Source organism: Schistosoma mansoni, chromosome 2, assembly GCF_000237925.1.
Source record: "Schistosoma mansoni strain Puerto Rico chromosome 2, complete genome".
Lineage (NCBI taxonomy): Eukaryota > Metazoa > Platyhelminthes > Trematoda > Strigeidida > Schistosomatidae > Schistosoma > Schistosoma mansoni.
Genome location: NC_031496.1, coordinates 28439261 through 28445260, shown reverse-complemented (window position 1 = coordinate 28445260; position 6000 = coordinate 28439261).

Here is a 6000-nt window from a genome sequence, read left to right as displayed (position 1 = left end):
GAATAAGATGATCATATGTTATTCTGCTCAAATCTTTATTCATGCTATAAATGACAAAGTGAACTATGTGCATGTAATTTAAATGAGCTATAAACGTTGAAATACAATACAAAAACAATATTAATGAGATGAATTTCTGATGGTGAAGGTGAAATGACAAACTGGAATCCCTTTGAGGTTTGTTTTGCAAAGAATCTTCAGAACAAATGATCATGTATTCATTAATGATGAATCAGTTAGGTTCTTAGCAGAACAATAAATCAATCATAATACTGGATGATTATCATTCTGGATCACAAATTTCATGAAGTTGAAAACTGTTGAATATTAAATTTTGATTAAGTAGCTTCATGGAATTGCATCTACCTTAAGATTAGAATGTTTTGGTTTCTAATATGAATGAAATGATTAATGTAAATTGATTGTGAAGGAATCTCAAATAAGAATGTAGCAGGTGTTCTGTATTTCTTAGTTCTCATTTGTTGTTTACCAACTGATGCCAATTAAAGATACAAAATAATTTATACATAAAACTAATAGTGTATCTTTATTATTGAGATTTGTATGAGTTGAATGAACAGATATTATCTACCGCCTGGTTGTTCTCTGAGACACTGTCACTCAAAACAAAACTAACAAACCAGTATATACATATATATATATATATACATAGTGAGGTACTTTTTATTCCTGCTTCCGTCTCCACATTTTAAAAAAAATGAAGAAAACAACTTAAACAATGTGCTTGACTGTAACAATGTCAGTATAAAAATAGTTTAGACATTCAAGTGACAGGAATTTCTGTGAAAAGAAAACTAGTGAGTCATTGAAGGATATATATGTATATGTATACCTTATGGTATTTCTAAGGGTTATATGAAACAAATGTCTCTTGCTTTTGATCTTCAGCAATTCTCTCGATAATTTCATTTGATTATAGAAGCTGTCCTCAAGTTGAATAACTTCCACAAAATTCTGTCTACAGAATGCTCTCCTTTCCACTAATAACTATGTTTGCAACCAATTTCTGAAGTCTAGATGAGTTTTGTCTAGTATCACTCAACCATGTTAAGAGTGATACAGATATTAGTGATAGAAAATTGACTGAAGCAGAAAGTGAGAACCAACTCAATACATCAAACGTAACAAGCTCACTGTCGGATCTAGTCGTTCTGTAATTGATTCTATACAGGATTGTGTTGTATTTCTGTTTTGAATATGTGAAAAGCCTAAAATATCAACCGAAATGATTCAGTTGATATTACAAACAAGAAGATATTACAGTTTATTGCTTAGCAATAATTCTGTATAACTATTCAATTTCTACACTAACTATAACAATATCTTGTTCGTATAACTGTACATTGTAATAATGTAATACTGTTATATTCATCTTTAGCTGAATATCTAGATAGCGTCAGAAAAATAATCTTGAAAAGTGAGTAATAGAAAACTGACCAAATACTTCAAGTGCTTGGATACTCATCACTAATTAGTCTTAAATTTTAACGAAAATATAGTTGACAGTTTTCTGATTTACAATGATTTTTGAATTTTAAACAATTAGTCCCTTTGATAAATTTCCCTAATGCAATGAGAAGACGAAGGTTATCAGAATTATATGATATATTAGCGCAATACATTTCTAACAATCTGATCACACATATACTTGTTAAGAACATTTATATATAGAAATTAAAAGGTCAACTAGACAGGTTTAAGGTAAGCCGTAACAATGAAAATAAATAAAGTACACAAAAACAATGTGATGACTACTCTGGATAATAAATCAGCATTACCACGGTAGGTTAAGGGTAAGAACAAATTGTTTTTGAACGCATTAAGGGGATTTCAATTTCCATATAGCCAAGGCTTCAATAAACCTTATTGTACGTCCTGGAAGGCTTTTGTACAACACTACAAATGCTGACCTGATGTCAACTTTATGACTAGTTTCAACTAAATGTTTCGCAATGGAGGAAGATGTTTGTCTATTCTGTGATCTTATTTGACCATTATTGATTTTTGAATTGCTTCTATCTCAATTTAGAAAAAATTCTTTAAAAAGAGTCATCTTTTATTAAATTTATTTTGGTGTCAAAATCAATTAGTCTTATTTCACACTCTTTGAAAAATAGAATAAGGCTGAAATTAGAAGAGATTTAAACTTTTGAGTGACAACTAAATGATTTGATATCTGATTGTCCTTAGTTTGATTCTTCTAAAGGTTCATGTGTGCACCTTATCAAATAATTTCATATTAGAATAAGAAAACTATTCAGTGTTTCCTATTGTTAACAATTTATGTTGTAAACATTTCTCCAGTTATGTTTGACAATTAAACAAACAACTACTGTTGGTATGGGATATTTTAGAGATTCTTCTGAATCTTAATGGTTTAGATCGCGTATTGGTCCTACCTAGACCACCATTCAAAATCCAAAACTCTCAGGAAGCCATTTCATCCTAGTGTGGAACTCTTCGCCAGTGAGTATCCACAAATCCACAGCAGACGATCAAATCTAGAACCTTTGGTATCACATGCGAATGCTTAACCGTTGACTCTCGACCGGGGATTCAATGCTATAGATGTCTGATTTCAATCGTTTCACTGTATAATGCGACCGTCTTCCATTGCATGTAATAGATAACTGTCTGTAATCCTATATCATTGGACTCCATTGGTTATCACTGTATTAAAAAAAGAGTTGAAACATACTCCACATAGAGACTTTCAGATGTTCATGCCAAGTTTTACGAACAGGAAAGCATTTAGCAAAGCCGTGAAAATAAGAGCTAATAAAATTAGTGATTGAATGAGTAGGAAAAGATAAGTCTCAATATGTGAATAAGAGGTCTGGGAATGATATAAACCTAGTCGACTATGAAAATATTTAGTGAGTTAGATAAATACCATATCAATTAAGACAGTAATCATGATAATAATGACAGTTATAACAATTAAAATGTTAGCTGAAATTAGTAGCATATAAATGCCAAATAAAACTATTAACATTTGAGTTCACTAGTAGTTCGTTTTTGAGAGATAAAAGGTATCAATATTTTCAACTTGAATATATATGTGATGTTTAATATAGATTTGCTTAATTTTCTGTCTATTGACTACTGTATAGACATTGAGAACTTTGACGTTGATATGATGAGATGATATTCAATGGCATTCTTGTATTAAATTAACGTGTACTATGTTCAGCATTACATACACCGTGCGATTTTGCTATATTTCTATGTCTGTGATGTTTTAATAATCAATAATCAAATGTACAGACAAATCAATATATAAATGAGTTCATTTTCGACTACAATCGTTACCATGTTTACGAGGTGAATAAATCTCCACTTGTATCAGTCTTCTATGCTCTTACTTCACTTAATGAGAATCCTAGTAGTTCCTTGTTTCAAGAATAAGTCATAAGCGAAGCGGATATTTCAGATGACTTTATTCGAATTTACGCTTTTCTTATCCACAGATACGACAGTTTATATGATAATCCAATATATATATATAACAGTATCCATGAAAGATATACTGGAGTCATTCAGTATATGTTGATTTGTGAGTCTATCAGTCACGCATGGTTAGAGGTAATTCGCAAGAAACCATTGACCAGGGTTTTGAACTAGTTGGTGTTTTACAGTGAGGTGTAATTGAAGTCTTGAGGGATCTGACTTTCTGTGTGTTGTGCGAACTCAAGTCGCCCAGTTATATAGTTGAAAAAAAGCTACCAATAAGCTATTAGGTCATTGACTAATCAACGATTACTTCCGACTACTTAATTTCAAAATATAATTTCCACGATGTTGAGTTAATTAGACCAGTAGTCACTTTGAAACTTGATCGAACAAATTCGATCAACGATAAGAAGGACTTAATGAACATTTTGTTCATTACTAATCAGTGATCAATCAACTGTTGACCAAAGTTGGTTGACATTTTACCATGTTATCTACAATATTTTATATTGTAATTCAATAGATCCACTTTGTTCCCATTCAAAAATACCTTTATTATAGAAATATGGTAAGGTAGATAACTTGCTTCTTTTACATACTGTTTTTAGTTCATAGCAAAATGGTACCATTCTTATGTAAATTTATAAAATGTGCTATACTGTACTGAATTGTATGGCATTAGTTATTTACTTGAATAGGTAAAATAATAAAAAAATTAAACAAAGAAAGAATGGCTTTAGATTTCCGGCCAGTTGCTAAGTAACTCTAAAATATACAATACAATTTACTTGAACTACACGTTTATATATTAGCAACAATCTTATTTTTAAAAACTTTTAAAAAGTCACCATTTATATTTAAATGTAGTGAAACTGAGTTTTGTGAATAAAAAAAACAAACTTTTTTTTTGCATTTTTTGAGTGAAAATTTAAAAATATGGATGAAAAATCAAATTTCAAAAGTCTTTTCATGGTATCAGCTGTGACGCTTTGTTATTGTTGTTGCTATGAGCAATGAAAAATATTAATTTCAACGAGGTGTACCCAATAGATTTATTTTAATAAGAACTAAAATCAATATGGGGATACAATAAAGACGATAATGATACAGGGAAGCCTTTATTCCTGTATAGTTTATAGTATCATCATGGTCCTGATTATCGATTATATAAGGTGGATAAAATGTAACATAAAACAAGTGAGAAAATAATGGTCGAATGTGAATTTTTATTACTGGACAAATGATCAATTTCTTAATATATCCGCTCAGGTGCTGACTAATTTACTTTCTTACGCTTATTACATCTCGTGTAGGAGCATAGACAGCATGCCACCATTCTCCATCCAATACTATCATGGACAGTCCTTTACAGTTGTTTACAGTTGCTATACAGACTTTTCATGTCTCATTCCTATTCTCTACACAGCGTGTTCTTCAGTCTTCCTCTTTTCCATTCCTCTTGAGGAATACAGTTTGGTGATTTCTGTAATGTATGTCCTATCCACCTCCAACGTCTCTTCCTAATTTCCTCTTGAACTGGAGGTTGGTTTATTCTTTGTTAGAGTAGGTTGTTATTGATGGTATTTGGTGAACGGACATTGAGTATGTTGCGTAGATAATTGCTTACAAATACTTGTATCTTATTGATAATGATTGTATTAGTTCTCGAAGTTTCGACTTCGTACAGTGGAACTAACTGTCATGACATTTGTATTGCGTATTCTGACACTGATGTTGGTTGAAAATAGTTTTGGGTTTCATGTATTCTTCATCTGCAGGACTACATTCCTTAGTTTGCGAGTCCTCTCCATTACATCTGCATCGGATCCTCCTTGTTCATCGATAATGTTGTCCAGATACGTGAAAGTTTCCATCTCTTCCAGAGTTTCTCTTTCAAGTGTAATTGGGTTGTTGTTCTCCGTGTTGTATTTAAGGAGTTTGCTTTTTCCCCTGTGTATGTTGAGGCCTACTGATAAAGAGGTTACTGCTATACTGGTTTCGTTCATCTGCATTTGTTCGTCTGTATGGAATAGAAAAGGTAGATGATCTGTGAAGTCCAAACCCTCTAGTTGCATGCAAGCTGTCAATTGTATTCCGTGCTTCCCCTCAGATGTGTAGGTCTTCATAATCCAGTCAGTTTGGTGAAATTTACTGAGATTGTGTTTTATTCGTAAAATATCGTTGTCATTGTACTAGTCGATAAGAAACATTCCAATATGCTTTACTTTGGTGAAGGCAAACACCGTTATAGCATTGATATTTTGTGTATCCCTCATTAATTTAACATTTTGACTTCGGTTGACAACCAACTGAATGATGATTGATGAATTTAACTTCATCGCAAAGAAAAACTTCTAAACTAGTTAGTTATCCAGTCCTTTCATGTATTGTGATGAACACAATGTTATGTAATCAAAAAGTTAAATATCACTAATCTTTATTCATAATATTAATCAATTTTCAAGTGATACAAACATTATTCAATGTTAACTAAAGGCATTCATTAATATTAATTTGTTCAGCTAA